This window comes from Ischnura elegans, chromosome 5, assembly GCF_921293095.1.
Source record: "Ischnura elegans chromosome 5, ioIscEleg1.1, whole genome shotgun sequence".
In the NCBI taxonomy this organism is placed as follows: domain Eukaryota; kingdom Metazoa; phylum Arthropoda; class Insecta; order Odonata; family Coenagrionidae; genus Ischnura; species Ischnura elegans.
The window spans coordinates 57917628-57935263 of record NC_060250.1 but is presented as its reverse complement, the minus strand read 5'-3'; the positions used below and the strand labels follow the sequence as shown (position 1 = coordinate 57935263).

Genomic DNA, 17636 nt, shown 5'->3' with positions numbered 1-17636 from the left:
TAAACGTACCAATGTTACTTGAAAGCATAGCCTTTACACATAAAAAGAAGTCTTATTACTCCATACAATAAATTACATTTCATTTACCAATGTAGAGTAATTTTAGGTAGCCTAGAACGAGAATCTGTTTAAGGCTATCATCCAATAATATTGCATTACGCTTTTGCTGAAAGATGCATATAGCTCGTGTAGTGATACATGACTATATATTTACAGTGCATGTACGTACTTTAGAGCTGCATACAAAAAGTAAAGCTAATTACTAATAACAACTATGCAAGGACCTACGACGCTTCAGAAATTTTCAAGGCAAAATAAACTCTACCTCTATATGAGCGTTTTAATCTTTCAGGTCAACCGCACCCCCAAAACACCACTTAACACTCTTCGTGACCGACACCCGTGGCTTCAAAAAAAAACACCTGTAGGGTCTGATGTTGAAAAAAGAACCGCAAAGAATTGTTGACGTGCGAAAATGTCCAAAAATCAGAAGATTTCCGGCACTCGGCGAAAGCGTTTCATCCTCTCAGTTATATTCTGGCATTTTTTTTTTACTCTTTTGAATTCATTTTTTCTCCACGCGAGTCGCCGGACGGGACTTGTCGTTTGACACCGCCAATGGGTCTCCAAAAACAGAAGATATTTTTAGGGGAAACGGTCAAAAACGTAGCACTCGAAGAGTAACTGCAGAGATCGTTTCTATATGTTCGTACAAACACAATATGCATGCATAATAGATGAAGAGTACAGATTTTACCACTGTAACATTCCAATATTTTTTCGATGAAACGCCAATGAAAATACTTTTGTCTAATTCTTGTGTTATTATTTTATACTTTAGTTTTATATTCATCGGCACTGTAATTTTTATACAATTTTTATACGAAGGTAAAATGCCATTCTTAGCAGTTCGTATGTTATATACTCCTCTTAAAGGTTGAAAAAAAATGCATGAAAACATCTCGAAAAACGGCAAAGGGATATTAGTTTCACGTCTACTTCCCTTCAGCATCAACAGTTAAACAAAATCTTTCTCGTAATGACTGCAAATATTCATCCTCGTTCTTGTAAATGCTAAAAAAATAAATGTACCCAACTTGTGCCATAAGTCCCAACTTGTGCCATAAAAGCGAAAATAGTAATAGCAGTGAAAATTGCTCTAATCCTATCCGATCAATTACATGGTAATAATATCCACGGAAAGTATTTCTTTTGAATCCCGCAGTCGCGGTCCTACCTCCTTAAAATTGGGCATACCTCTCTCTCGCCCGGTCTTATTTTGACTATTTTTGTGACACAATACTCATTTAATATTATGACCTGAAAATTATTTTCCGTTAGTAGAGTAGGCTTTCGTGAACAATTTTTCTTATATTATAATAATTTTGCATCCGAGAAATTTTATGGGGTCATTTATTTCAAATGTTAGATAGAGTAAAATGTTAACCAGGGTCTAATTGTTGTACCATGAAAATATTAAGATGATAGAATTATTTTTAACCCATTATAAACCAATGTTGCTTCTAAGTAGCATAAAAAATGTATAAAGTTTCAACTCCAATAAGGAAAGATTTAACCTACGTGTTCTTTTGTGCTGTAAATTTTAATGGTGAAATATGTACAATAATTTTGATTGAGTAGAAAATTTTCATTTTTTTTTAATGAAAAGTCTTGAAATTTTTACATGAAGCATCTCTGGGTTAGAATGGGTTAAACTACTATAGGGCACCGACAAAAAATCGGCCGAGCCGGAGGTATGCGTCCTTAAGGAGAAGGAAGCGAATCTGTCCCAACCCCGACCTACTTCTTCCTCGACCGTTTATTTTTTCCTTCGGGTCATCCTCTCCCTTCGAGAAAGAGTTCACACACACTAACATCTACCATCTCGTCGGCGAATAAAAAATTAAAAAAAAAACTTTCCCAATCCTTACGCCACACACACGATAGGTGGAGTTTATGCATGCATGATGCGACTAATGTTTGGTCGGCAGGGGAGGGGTGGGCCGAACGAAAAAAGCGGATGCAAAAAACTTTCGAGACGGTAGTGAACGGAGGCTGGGGGAGAGAGAGAGAGAAAGGGTTAACATCATGCGTCCAGTCGCGCTATTTCGTCGGAGGACACGAGAGGCGTAGAAGAATGATCGGCTAGAGGAGTTGATCCGGTGTTTGGTGGGACTCATTTTTTATTCCTGTTCCACCGCGTATACTTATCCTCCCCCTGTACCTCTGCCGCTTTGACAAAAAATAGCCCTCTCCCCTCGCCCAGCAGTGCACCGGCGGACCACCCCGCGCTGAACTGGATAGAAACTGGAAAATGAGTGCTATATAAGCCTTGTGGTGGGGCAAAAAAAGTGTCCAGTAGTTGACGTGGGATTTTTTCAACTTGATTTTGATGCGTGCAGAAAAAAAACTGCTGTGGGTTGTGATGGGAGAGGATTTATCGTAGACAGCGGCGATATTTTGGTACCGAATGATGTATTAGATAACTAATATGTCAATTTGATCGAAAGGTGTTGAAATCATGGGAATCCGTTTCGTTCCCTTACCCCAGTGACCCTTATTCACCGCTCATTTCCGCACTCCAACGCTTTTTTTTTTACTGTTGTCATTATGTTGGATGTCCGGAGGGTGACGAAATGAATGTTAGACTTGCATAAAGAAAAAAAATATCTGGATAACTTTTTACTGGAGAATAAATTAAAATAAAATACTATCTCAGAGTGCTGATATAAACCAGTGAGATCAAGGACTACTTAATCATGAGAGAAGATAAATATGGGAGAAGAAAGCAGTGGTGTTCTACCCTGTAGCATTTTGTGAACTTGTCCGTCACGAACTATTCTTTATACTCTCTTTTAGACCTAACCCGTGCAAGATATGCTATCTCTCTCAATGTATAGAATGCATTACTCACGGAACGCGTGATTGGCTAGCTGTTAGGTTGGCGTTGAGGAAAAATGTCCTCCGATTTAGCAGAAAAATAATTTAAATTTCAGGTATTTTCTTGTTTGTGCTGTGATGTATTTAGTAGTAGTACTTTTTAATCCTGTTTTATTACCGGTAATTATGGACTTTAACGCGTTCTCAATTCTCTGCATCTGCCGCTGTTCTTAATAGTTGTCACTGTGTTAGATCATAGTCAACGGATTCCATTTTAGGCGTTCAAGATACTAACGCATTGGGTGTACGCGCGGTAAAACTCTAAAATAATGATGCATTGATAGAATAATCTCTCCTTGTTTGTAGTCTGGTATCATAATTAGCACAATTTTTTCCAGGTACAATATCACATCAGCGTAAAAGAAAAGTGTGGGATAGTATTAGCCTCTTGTGGCAATGTATCCCCTTGGTGGCGTATTTGATACTAGCACTTCATTCAAACTTATTATCATTCACAATATATTAGTATAGAAGTAATGAAAGAATAAACAATCTCTCGCTATGATAAAGGGATAAATTAATGTTAGCTTTACATTGAGAAAACATTTTCTGGGTAAATTTTAACTTGAAAACAAATTAATCCAAAATACTATGTCGGAGTGGATATATTGAGGTCTTAATCTATGAGATCCAAGAACTATTTAAGCAGGAGCGATAGCATATCACCGGTTAATAGGAAAGTGGATGAGATTTAAAGACGTTAGATCAAGGAGATTGTGTTGATACCTGGAAGCGTTTTTCTTTTTTTCTTCCTGTCGCTGACCAGTAATCATTGTTCCCGTCTTCTCTCTCCACTTGCAACTTTTTTTTTTCGTCTCACAGAGTGTATAACGCATAGCCAATGGACCCCAACGGACTAGGCACTGTCTCTCTGCGTCGAGGCAGCGAGAAACTTGTGCATTCATGGCAGTCTTTGTTTGAAATGAATGTATTTAAAAATAGATTTCCCATGGAGGTGGGTTTGGAGATGTAAAAAAACCTTATGTGATCCAATAGTGCTGTCACAGCGCCGAAGGAGAGAAGCGTAGAAGATTGCTCGAGTGGGAACAGCCGGCGATAATTCCCGCGGATCTTTTTTTTTCCTGTTCTACCCCTGACCACCATTCAAGTCTGCCCATGCACCGACTTTTTTTTAACCCTATCCCCTCACTCGTAATAGATAAAGCATCGCCAACGGACCCCGCGGGTGACGGACTAGAAACTAGTTTTTCGGCGTGGTAAAAAAGGGTGCTGTGTATCCGTGAAATTTTTTTCTTAGGCAATCTTGAGCAATTAATGCCTGTGAAAAAAACTTCCTCCTGGTCGCAGCGGGAGGGGAGGACATAAACAGACTTAGTTGTGGTGTTGTTCTGGCTCGGAAGAGGAGGAGGAGACATTGGCTTGATCGGCTGGTGGTCATCTTGGGGACCGTTTTTTTTCCTGTTCTACCACTGACCATTTCTCAACCCTATCCGCGCACTATCCCCCAGCTGCGGACGTTTTTTTTTTAAACCTATCCCCGCTCATAATAGTGGACGCATCCCCAAACTAACCCCGTGGGTGACGGTCTAGGAACTAGTTTTTCGGTTAGGCAAAAAAGCTTGTTTTGAATCCGTGAAATTTTTTCCATAGGACATTGATGCATGTGGAAAAAAAACTTCCTCATAACTGGACCAGGAGCGTACCGTAGCACATTAAGGTTCTCGAATTGGTACGCCAAAACACTATTTCTAAAAGAAGTGGGCATTAGTAGCAGCCTGCAGGTGTTATTTTGGTCGCTATGGAAGAGAGTTTAGATGCAGATGGCATTGGTTTGATTGGCTAGTTCTCACTCTGGGGACCGATTTTTTTTCCTGCTGCACCACTGACTATTTTCCATCTCTTCCCAAGCATCATATCCCTACCGGCTTTTTTTTATCCATCATTATAAAATTGGCATCTCAAACCGATCCCGCGGGTTTTATGATTGATTTCTCCTAGCTTTTCAGTGGGAAAAATCAACAGCGTATCCATGACGAATTTTTATTGGAGATTTTATTTTATTTATGCCGAAAACCACCTACTTTGTGTCTTATTGATATATTTTTCTCGGTATGGTTGGAGATAATACATTCATACCTAAAGCTTAATAATCTCTCTTTTTCGTAGAATGGGAGTCCCATTTCGTCCAGCAGCACCATTTTAGAATACGTTGGGATAATTTTAAAAGCAAAAACTCTGAAAAAGGCTAGAATTCTATCGCCACCTAGTGATCAAGGGGACGATTTTATTTCCTGATCTGACTATGAGGATTGCCCTATTCTTCTCATGTCCCATAGTCTCAATATCGGACGCTCTCTTTTATATCCCCTTTTGTGACAGAACGCATTAACAACGGACTCCATGGTTGATAGCCATAATACCGCTTTGATAGTTTCGCCCTGCCGACACTGCTTATAAATTTTCCATGAAGAATATAGCTGCAGTATTTACGTTAATTTTGTTGGAAAATATTAAAAGTTGCGAAATACCTACTTTCAGAGTTGGGATTGAAGTTGATATGAGTACTCCCATTATTTTGTAATAAGGAGATTTTTACCTTCATAACAAATTGCACGATGTCGATAAAATAAGACATTTATTCAAGGTCCACTCTATTTTCCCTTATTTTGGCTTCCCATTCTGCAATTTCCCTCATGATCTCTTCCCTCTTCCGCTATTTTTTCCATCTCTGCGTCATAGAAAAGTCATCTTCAACTGTGGGTGAAGGACTAGGTGATTGCTTCATGTTGAGACAAATAAGTCTTAACTTGACGACAATTTCATCATAGTATTAATCCTTGCAGATGTTCACAACACTGTTCTGGTATGAAATGGTGCGGTGATAGCTCGGTGAGGTCCAGCGGGACTATTTCATCACAGGCGAAAAGAGGCTTAGAAAAAGGGGTGGGCCTCGCCTGCTGGGGTCCATCCTTCGGAACGTTTTTTTATCCAGTTCTGCCTGCGACCATGGTGTTGATCTTGGGGGCCGTTTTTTTCCTGTTCTACTACTGACCATTCTTCTACTCATCCAATGCACCTTGCCCATTCCAGCGCATTTTTTTCACCGCAGCCGGCAGACCCCGTGGGTGACCAACTGGCTGTAAGGGAATTGAAAAAAGCCGTGTGTGCTTGGATATTTTTTTTCGCCTAGGGAACTTGTATATATGGGAAATACAACTTTCCTTGGAGCTTGGAAAATGAGTAGGTAGGCCAATGTGCTATATTTTGTCAGAGTTAGCATTTTAGTTCAAGATCCGACTCTCGTGGATGAAGAGTTGCGTTTGATATGCTGGTTTTTTTTTTCTCGTTTCACCACTTAAGAGTATTCCCGATGCACCTTACCCCTTCCCCTTCTCGTTTTTTTCCGCAGCTGGGAGACCCCGAGGGTGACGGAGTAGTTGTGTGGGAATTCAAAAAAACGTACGTAGCGTGCCCATGAGATTTTTTTTCATAGGAAACTGGTGTGTGTGAAATACAACTTTTCTCGGAGCGTGGAAAATGAAGAGTCTTTACAATGTGGTCTGCCTAAATATTTTAGACGCGCATTTTATCAGCTAGCGTTTATCCCGATTTTTTCCAGTTTCACAAGTGAATATTATTCAAATTCTACCAGTGCACTTTCCTCCTATCACAGCTACTGTTTAACACACAGTCATATGGTCCCGTCTGCAACGTACTAGATACTAGCGATTCATTTTTTTTACATTGTGTATATTCAAAAATATCTCTGACTATTATACATTTCTTCCAATGCAACTTCCTCCTTCGTTGATTTTATGCCACAGTCATCGGTCCTCTTTTCAACAGAAAACATACTTGCTGTGCATCCAAAAAGTGTGCGTTTTTGAAATTTTGATTTTTCCAGGGGAACTGGAACATATACGAAAACATTCTCTTTGGAGGTGTTATAGATGAATATAACGGTGTAGATTGCGTTTCTATATTAATACTGGACTTCTATATTACAAGAGACAGCGGATCCCGTAGATAACGAGCTAGCTGTTTGGGAATCCAAATAGAGTAATATCAGTTGAGGATTTTATTATTAGAGAACTGATACTTGAAAAAGTCAAATATCCTTAGAGGATGGTAAATTAAGAGACAGGCGAAACTGTACCAATTTCCTTCCGCCGCAATTATATTTTGCCTCAGCTAGCGGTTCTCGTGGGCCGCGGGCGAGATACAAGCTCCAAGGTTATGCAAAAAAAATACAAAGTCGTCATCGCCGAGATGACAAAGGGGACATCCGCCACCCAGTATTTGGCTTCAATATCAGTGTTGGTCAATTTTCATACACTGAATAACTTCAGTAAAAGTTTAAGTTAAATTTAGATCAATGTGTTCACATCTCCTTTCATCACTTAAACGCGTAAAAACTGTTTTGAGGAATTTTTTTATTGCCTCTTCTCTTTATTATACCTACTACTAATAATAGCTGATGATGCCGATAAAAATGTAAATATTGGAGGCTTTTTCGCCAAGGGAGATGGTATGTCTTAAAAAGAAACTCCTCTCGGAGGTGTGGTGAATGAGATAGACCAATTTGGATTGAATTATTGTTTTGAATTAATAATAGCCGAATGAAATGTACTACTATATTCGAGATTTTTCGATATGGTGTGTCTTAAAAAAAACTCTTCTTGTGGGTGTGGTGAGTGAAATATACCGATTTGAACTGCACTAATATTTAAGTATTTGATAAGAGAGAGATTAAGAGAGTATTTTTTTCATAACCCCCAGACCTCTCAATATGTAAAAGCTTATGACGCCCTGGAAAAAATGTAAATATTCGAGACTTCTTCGCCCAGGAAGACGGTAGGTCTTAAAAGCAAAACTCTTCTTGTGGGTGCGGTAAGTGAAATATACAGATTTGGACCGCATTTATATTTTAGAACTTGAGAATAGAATCGGAAATTATCATGTGCGTATTTTATCGGGTAGCGTTGGTCCAGTGGACCGTTTTTTTTTTCATTGCCGCCACTGACCATCACTCAATTCTCCCCATGCAACTTTTCTCCCCCGGCTGACGCTTTTTTTCACCCCCCCTCCCCCCCTCATGGCACAAAACGCATCCCCAACGGACCCCGCGGGTGACGGACTAGATATTCGGCGGTGAGGGCTAGTTTTCGTGGGGGGGAAAAAGGGGTGAGTGAGGGGGGAAAAAAAGTCGTGTACTCGCGCCTTTTTTCATCGCGGACACGATGGGGGTAAAAAAAAACTCCCAGGGTCTCAGAGGGAGACGTAGGGACTAGCTTCCTGCAGAGGTATTTCGGCACGGGAAGGTTTAGAAGAGTAATCGGCCCAGGTCCAATCTGGGGGGCTGTTTTTTTTCCTGTTCTTCCACTGACCATTATTCGACTTTCCGCCGACGCTACTGCATACCATTTTTTTTAACCCCCTCGCTACGCGGTGCAGTTCTCCAACGGACCCCACGGAGAGCAAGCGGGAAAGATAAGAGGTAAGTTGGAGTTTCTGTGAGTGTATTTGAGGGGAAAATTTATCCGCCAAAATTTCTTCAGCTGGGAGCTTATTTGGTTTTTTTTATTACTTATTTTACAATAGGGTAGTTTCCTTCATCAAAGAAAACGAAAGGCATTGATTGCGATTCGTTACCCACCATTAGTGTACTCATAACATACAAATTATTTCGTTTTAGAAATCCCAGTTTAGACGAATGGCAATGGTCCATTTTTATCCTCATTTGAAAACGGCGAGATTGGCGCCCACGCGATGCCACTCCACGTGACGTCACAGGGACCTAGTTTCTATACGAGTATATAGGAGTTATACATCGTCTGAGATTACCAATGCATGCATGAGGCGCGGAGCTCAGGGAAACATGTCTTAATAATCACTTATTAAAACTGGCAAAGGTCGGAAAGTTTTCTTCGTTTGATAAGGTATTAATAATCCTTATTTAAGCCAAGCGCTACCAGCTAGCAGGGTACTCAGCTACCCGCTAGCAGCCTGCGTCGTATCAGCGCTCAAGCCTCCCTCAAGGTCACCTCGCAGGGCGGCAGCGGGAACGAGAAATACGTCACACGGAGAGATTTCCCGGCATTCATACTTACCCTTCGCGTTTTCGCGCGATTGAAAATTTTCACTTTTCATTGAATCGCGAAAAATAGATATCGTCATTTAAAAATCTAAATCCGTGAAATACGTGCTCCAGGAGTAATAATCTTTCGATTTGGGCAATAAAAAATAATAGGAAACCACCCTAATACCTATTTGTTCTTACAAAAATCTAGCGGGTAGGAGAGCGGAATGGGAAGCTGTGTCAAACCAATCATAGGATTGTTGACATATGACGATAATGATGGAGTGTTTTTTGCTTAACTTTGTTGGCTCTCCAGCCTTGAAAATAGCATTGTTGTTGAAAAAGATCGGGGTAGTTAAAAAGCTGTATGGAAAGTAGAAATAATTTTCTTTTAACATGTTTAAATTTCACGAAGTATCGCCTTAATCCATTAGGTTAATTAGTGGAACCACAATGGAGGAAAATGAAATTCACTTTGTCCGTTTCACACAGAAAATTTGTCACCGACCGTGGTTTCGACACTTGTTATGTATTTATTTATTTATTTTACACTTACGTCATTAACCAACTTAAGAGTAGGTGGCGTTATTTTGTGGAACCGTGAATAAGATAACATAGCTGGAAATCGTTTTTATGGTCCTCAATAGTTTACCATTAGCCTACCTAGGTTTCGATAACTTCGGTATTTTCAAGGTCACCTTGAAATTGTCAAAGCCTAGGTTGGGCAATGATGAAATAATGTGGACCATACAAACGTTTTTCCGTAATTATTTTACTTATATCATAATTATTATTTTCCTTGGTGGGTAGAGTGAGAAGAGAACCCAATAGGCTCAAGCAGTACTTTTTCGGTGCCTGGAAAATAGACAATTAGTGTACAAAGTGAGTTAAATCGACTAGTCATGTTTTCCTTGATCATTTTTGTGTATGATACTAACCGATACTCCCTCTCCCTGTGCACCTTACTAATGCACTTGTTATCCCCTAAGAGTGACTGTGAGGAATAGTGATTTTCGGCTCTTGTGCATAACACCAAGATTGTAATGGTAAAATGAGAGATGTGCCTTGGCTCTAATTTGCTGTTCTCGATGGTAGAGTTTGTATTCTCATTATAAATTTCGGTTGTAAATTTTATTTGCATAAATTTTTAATCTCATAAATAAGGAAGAGTATGAGAATTTTAACTAAATCCATTTACAATTTATTCATTTGCAAACTCTTAGTTATCCCATTATAATGCTGGAGTTGGGGTTTCAATATTTTTCCTGTCTTTTGGTTACTCCGAAGCCACCTTCAACGCTCATCTATACGTATTTACTCTTGCGTAATCCCAATCATTATGAAGAAAATATCGCCATGTAATCTCCCATTAATCTCCTAGTGGATGAAATAGGCATTAACTTTGCAACGAGGAAAGAAACTTTACGTTTTCCTGATGATATTATTCGTAGACAAAAATAGCATTATTAGGACAGTGTGGCGTGCGACGGAAATACCTATGTATTTACAAGTATAAAAAAGTGATGGAATAATTTCAAGAATATTTTTATTCTGGATTGCGCTCTTTTAGGACGCAACTGATCAGCATACCACCCTTACCCAGTAAAGCAAAAATGGAAATGTAGATGGAGTGAAGAATCTCATCATTTCAGTTGATTCCCCTTTTTTTCCCCTTTCTGCGATCTAAAATCTTCCTGCGCTCCTGATACTAATAAATGCTTTTCCTTATCAATCAATCCCTTTAGCGCTAGAGCGACATCAAGCAGAGCTACTTGGACTAGTCTGGGCCGGATTTAGATGAAAAGAGGCTCTAGGCTATTCCACTTATGAGTCCCTTTCACCTCCCATATTTCAGTTTGTAAATTATATAAGATATAGAAAAATACATCATTATTGTGATATGCATAAACATGTTAAATGAAACATGTTGTGATTGGTATTAACCTTTAAAAAAAATGCTAATTAATTTTGTTAATAACTTGAATTTAGGCCCCTCGTGATCTTGAGATAATAGGCTGAAACCTAGTTAGCCTGTAGAAAAAACCGGCCCTGGTCCCAGTACATACAAACTTCTCATGGAAATGTTCGAGCCCCCAACTGTCCGTGTGGGTGGAATGCCAGGATGTGAGAGAGAATTTTTAACTTTTGTTGGACATTTCGAATTGAAATTCAGCGCACTCCTTATCACCGTTAAAAGTCTCTCTCGCATGCTAGGAATAATTCTTGTAGTCATCTCATTTTTAAGTTTTTCCGTATGAAATTGTTTCAGGCTTGACACGGTGGAAATGCGATATATCCTTACAAGGGCGGAACCAGGATTTTTCTGGGGGGGCACAGGGGTCTGAAAGGCAAACGTTCTTCTCATATTTGAGATTAAAAACAACACGCAATTACTGCACGAAATACACTCATCATCTCCATACTCCATAGCACAAAACAAAACGAAAGTAATGATAACTGGGCCGAATTAAAAATCTAGTCTATTTTGTAAGCGTCTGGGGGGGGGGTCACGACCCGCCTATGTATTCTTTGTAAAATATGAACAACAAATGGTAATTTTCAAACTCTAATATAATGAGTAATACATTTAGTGTGGAAATTAGCGTTTGTTGTGTAAATTTTATCGTGGTTAAGTTTTTCCACCCCTAAACCTTTCTCCGTGGGGTGACGGAGAATAAAAATATTTCAGGAAACGGAAATATCCACGATACAGAATAGAAGAGTTAGTGCGGCATTTATAAAAACGAACCCTTGCACGCCCTAGTTGGGCTCCTATGAAGAAAGCTTGAGAGAGAAAAGAGTAAGCGGCAAGAGAACCCGGGCCAGCTCAAAACTCTCCCATTTGCCGAAAAAAAATAATAAATTCGAGAAATAAAAATTTAAAAAATCTTGAGGAGAGAAAAAAAATGAAAAAAGAAACGGGCTTTTTAAAACTGCCCCAACAGGTCAGGTGAGTCGCAAGAGAGGGCTTGCAAGGAGCTGGGGCGGAGGAGAATAGGGGAAGGAAGGAAGGAATGAGGGGAAGGGACCTAGCGAGCAATGAGAGGTCCGAAAGAAGGAGGAGAAGGAGGGAATCGAAGTAGTCTTAGAGGGAGAGGGAGGAGGGGGAGATAGGGTAAGGGGGAGATCTTCCCACTACCCCCCCCCCACACCCACTAGAAACCCTCCCTCAAAACCCCCTCACACCATCGCCCATAACGAAAAAAAAAAAAATATATATATATATAGCCTCCTCCTATGAGGGAGAATGTGTGTGTGAGGTTCTGCTTAACAGAGAGGAGTGGGAATCGTAGAGGGAAAGATTGGCGGGCGTGGGATGGGTGAATGGAGGGAGGGGTGGGTGTAGGGGAGGGGGAGGGGAAACTGAGTTTTAGGACGCAGCGCAAGGGAGAGGAGGGGGGGATAGAGGGGGTAGCCGAAAGATCGCACGGCTAAGGAGGAGGGGGGGGTGTGCAAGTGAGGGAGGGTAAGGGAGGGGTACTCGCATGCATGTGCGGACTGGAGGGAGGGGAGGGAGGAAAATAGGGGAGGGGGGAGAAATGTGTGGGCCGCCCTTCGTAAGGCATGTAAGCGAGAGTTCGTCCCCTCCCCTCCATTCCCCCACCTCCCTCCCGAAACCAACTTCCCCTCCCTTCCCACCGCTATGCCCTCGTAGAGAGAGAGTGCGCGGGGAGTTTTTTGGAGGGGCGATGTGGAAGGGAGGATTATATATATTTTTTTATTTTTTCCCCCTCTTTTTTTCTCTCCCTCTCGTGCATGGGAGTGTGGAGGGGATGTTAGTGGAGGGATATATAGGGGGGGAGTTGTGTAGCCATGGCGGAAAAAAGCGCGAATATAATAAGGAGAAGAAGAGAGAGGGAGGCCAGACGAGGGGAGGGTATGGTGAAGAAGAAGGAAGGGGTTAAAAGCAGCGATGGAAAAGAAGAAGGAGAGACGAGGGCGGTAGTTTGCAGTGGGAGGAAGGTAGGTAGGTGTGTGAGGGATAGCGAGGAGGGAAGAATTGAAGTAGAGAAGAGAGAGGGTTCGTTTCGTTTTATTTTTTTATTTTATATTTTCCCTGCGAGCGGCGAAGGTGACGCGGGAACACGGCGGAGATGAGTGAGGGTCCGTTTCCTCCCTACACTTATTCCCACATTATATCCCCACAAATATTTCCTATTATTTATTTAAGAAACTATATTTTCTCATTAAGGCAACTTCTAGACGTGATGCGGAGACGGAAAGTATGGTAGTATATTGAGCATGGAGGGGATGTTGAAAACAGTTTTAGAGGGTAGAATATTGGTTAAATGATGAAGAAACAGTATTTTTATCTTCAGGCTGATTCTAGATGAGATACTGAGGAAACAGAAGTTATGGTAGTATATTGAGCAGGGAGGGGGTGTTGAAAGCAGTGTTAGAGGGTAGAATATTGGTTAAATGATGAAGAAACAGTATTTTTATCTTCAGGCTGATTCTAGATGAGATACTGAGGAAACAGAAGTTATGGTAGTATATTGAGCAGGGAGGGGATGTTGAAAACAGTTTTAGAAGGTTGAATATTGGTTAAATGAGAATGAAACAGTATTTTTATCTTCAGGCTGATTCTAGATGAGATACTGAGGAAACAGAAGTTATGGTAGTATATTGAGCAGGGAGGGGGTGTTGAAAGCAGTGTTAGAGGGTAGAATATTGGTTAAATGATGAAGAAACAGTATTTTTATCTTCAGGCAGCTTCTAGATGAGATACTGAGGAAACAGAAGGTATAGTAGTGTACTGAGCGGGAAGGGGATGTTGAAAACAGTGTTAGAGGGCAGAATGTTGGATAAACGAGGAAGAGAATAGGATATTTAGATGGAATGAAAGGGAGTAGGCCTTATTTTGAATTGATTTTTGGAATTCCATGATGGGAGGATATACTGCCAAAATACTATTTAAATACTCAACGCTAACCTACCTTAATCGGTAGAATACTTAAATAATAATCCGAGGCAAAGGTGGCGAGCTAATTCTGAGTAGAATGTGTTTCCTCACACGTATTTTTCATTCACGCTTTGAATCCCCTATTTGTGTTTACCATTAGTATTAAATTTTATCAACTTAGTACAGATAGGGGAGGGGATATTAAAAATGGTGTTGGAAGGAAAAATTTTATGTTGACGAGAGTGGGGAAGGAAGACTGTAGGTATTATGGATAGTTTAAAATTCAGTATACTTTTTTGTGAATTGAAGAGAGAAGTCAAAGTTGGGAGGGAAGACAGGCCGGGTTGATTGGCAAAATACTCCATGTAAACCTACCTTATCCGGTAGAATATTTCAATAGCAATGATAATGAAACGTTATCGTGGATATTATCGCTTTTGTTGAAGGTATTGGGAATAAGTTTAGGATGAGAGTGAGAGTACGAATTTCTTTCGTTGCATAATGCGCAAAAAAAATTTAATCGTTGCGTCATTTTTGTGCCACCTTCCCCCTGCCAATTTTTTAGTATTTCCTGAAGAGCATTAATTTGATCCTAATATTTCTACGTTTTCTGGAAGTATGGCACTACGCATCTTATGCTACCGAGAATAAACTTTATTTTTTGGGTCGCTGGTCAGGATTACCATACTTTGTGAGTTATTAAAAAAATGAGTGGCAATTTTTTTTTTCCATTCTCATCGCAATCATGGGTGACAAGTATTTATTTGGCATCATCACCGCACACTAATTTAAAGGAACATGATTTTGGCTTCTTAAGAATTCCATAGCTTTTTATCTAAAATTACCCATGCCATTTCCCTCTAAAATCCCTTTCTTTACACCAATGAAATGAAAAATTCGACTTAGTGGATACATTTTTATTTTATTTTTAGTGCCATTATGAAACTGCATCATTTTATGGATACCTCAAATATTGTGTCTACGTGCTCATATTTGATATCTAACAAATCTGCAATGTTATGGCTATATACATAAATTTAGTCCACTCGAAGGGATGTATCTGTTATTTATCTATGCTTGATCCAAAAATATATACATTTCGGAATGCATCAAATTTAAGCTTTCGCTTGGATTATTAGTTGACACCGGTCTCTCAGAAACATTAACAAAATTAGGCATTTTTATACCTGACGCCTGAACGGCATGAAGGTTTATATTTCCTTATTCTCTATTGATTACGTCCTAGTATCTCTCTATTTCTGAGTGCACTCGGACACTCTTTCTATGGAAGGAAATGTCTTCATTGTTGCCAAAACACGACGAAATTTTCGCGATGCTGTGTTTTCACTCCTCAAGAGCAGACGGTCGTGCCCTCACGTCACTTCGTATTCATAAACATCCTCCCCTTCGAGTAGAAGCGGGGGAAGGTCCCCTAGTTCACAGGATAGACGAAGGTGTCGAAACGTGCAGCGCTCACCTATTCAGTGTCCCCCCACCTAGGACGCAGCGGGGGGCGGAGGAGGGGGAGACGGAGTGGGTGGGGGAGAGAGAGGATCCGTATGCAAATTAAGACAAAAGTCGAGACACGAAGATTCGTCAGGGGGCCCTGTGTGAAGTGTCCGTGGGGCGAGAGAGATAGTGAGGGTGGGGGGAAATGAAGGGGTTGTAGGGGAGGTGAACTGCAAGAAGAAGAGGGAGTGGGAGATTCATGGGTGGAGGGGAAGAGGGGGCGAGGGGGGGGGGGGCTAAAGAGTACGGCGGGGAGTATGGCAGAGGGTGGGGGCGTAACGGAAGGGGAGTGTGGAAGGGTTTTTTGGCGTATGGAGGGGAAGGAGGGCTAAGAGAAGTGTTGTTCGGGATTGTGGAGGGGGGAGGGGTGGGAGAGAAGGAAGGGTGGGGGTAAAGAGAGGCGGAGGGGAAGGTAGGGGAAAGAACTGGGTACGTTTGACTTGCGACGTTCGATAAAAAAAATATAACTTGTTCTGTGTCTGTGCTTGCTGCCACAGAACAAAAGGGGGAAGGGGGGGCTAGGCATAGGAGTGGGGGGACACACCAGGGAGGGGCGTGGAGGAAGAAGGGAGAGGGAAAAAAGAAGGGGTAGGTGAAGGAGGAGGGGTGTGGAGAGAAAGAGAGAAGGAGAGAGAGAAAAGGGAAGAAGGAGTTTTATTTTTTCGCGGGCGGCCGCGGAGTTGGATGGTTTGTTGCGAGATGCGTTCGTATTATCATTAGGAAGAGCTGGAGGTGAAAGACGCTGCCTCCGCTCCCGCTTTCGGGCAATTTCTTCTCTCGGACAAGGTGAGTCCCTTCGCACGCCCCTTCCTTCACTTTCCCCGCGAGACATTCTCGCGTCCACGTGAAGAAAGTTCGTCGGTTTTTTTTTCCGCTGCAGCAACCCCTTTCAGGAGATACACACAAACACATTTACTTGCATACAAACAAACAGAAAATGTTTGGCGCGGGAGTTTTTAGTGTATATCCCCCTGATCGCTTCTGTCTCCCGAGGAAACAGAAAGAGGCTATACCTCACCACGTTTTCATTCGGTTTTAAGCCAACATCTTTACGGGTGAAAATAAGTTCTTCATCCCGCCGCATCGGCGTCTGGCAAAATATTCACCGGCACGGCGTGTTTTTTTTGTCCGCACATTTGTTTTCGTCGTCTTTGTTTATCCCCGGCGCTTCTGAGGACAACAACCACCAGCGCAGTTGGTTCTACGGTGTGTGTCTCGCGGCCATGTGCGAACTCTGATGGACCTGGTGGACTCACGACGGCGGCTGACGCGAATTTTTTTGCATGGGATCACTCTCCGATGGACAGAGAACGGGGACGCCGGGAAACTTTTCCCCCGAAAAATTTTTGGCGCCTCTCTGTGGGGAAAGTGTGCGTGAGATTTGTGCGAGTGAGAGAAAAAGACATTGTGTGCATGAGTGTGTGTGAATGTGTTCTTCTTGCATGTTGATTTTTGTGCGCGGGTGACAACGTGGACCGGCTATATAGTGCGAAACGAACACAAGACGGCGACCGAAAGTGAAGGTAGTAGAAGCTTTCTGCCCTTCTTCTGCGCGTCCCGTGTAGTATGCCGCTCTGGTTTATGCAGGGGGTTGTATCGCCCAGAGAATTCAACAAGAGGGCTGCTGCGGTATTGATTTTTCGGGGACTATTTGTAATGGAGAGCAGCTTTGAGTTGAGTGCGAAGGGGGATGGGTGTGGGGGTGTAGAGAGTAGGGGTGGTGAAAATAGGGGGGTCGAACGAGAGTACTTGGCCGAAAGGAACTGTTTCGGGTAGGATTTTTCGTGCGCGGTGGCACGAACATACTCAAACCTTTCCTCAAGCTGCTGTTTCCGCCTATTGGGCACTATTCGTGGACACCGCACCATGGCTATCATGACAGTGCACGTCATCTTCTTTGATATCCTTCAGTCGACTGCGGAAATTTGCATTCGCAAGTGAACTACCCTCTCGTCGAGTTAAGGTTATTTTGATACTTTACCTTGAATCATGGAGCAGTAATGGCAAAATACTTGGCAGCTGAGAGAAATATTAGAGAATCGGAATGGATATTCAATTAAGTCACTGAAACGTATTACATCGGAATCGCTTTGAGGTAACGTCTGAATGGAAAAGTGAAGATCATCATTGTAGTTTCTTAGTCATCTGTCGCCCGTCACATATTTGCCTGTACACGTATGTTCTTAGTGCAGAATTTAGCTATAATCTAAATCTATGAATGGCTGGCTAAGCAATAAACATTTT

The 17636-nt window shown here is 41.6% G+C and overlaps 1 protein-coding gene across 7 annotated transcripts in view; it reads left to right on the top strand.

Moving 5' to 3' along the window:
* The window catches only part of LOC124158935 (broad-complex core protein-like), a 351886-nt gene that overhangs the window by 294229 nt on the left and 40021 nt on the right, over positions 1-17636 (top strand). Inside the window, exon 1 of one of the 7 annotated variants that reach the window (XM_046534366.1) lies at positions 16043-16178. The exons of the other annotated variants lie outside the window; for them this stretch is intronic. The gene's annotated coding sequence lies outside the window, so the exon portion shown is untranslated. Of the gene's footprint in view, positions 1-16042; positions 16179-17636 lie in introns of those variants that run through there. 7 annotated transcript variants of the gene reach the window in all.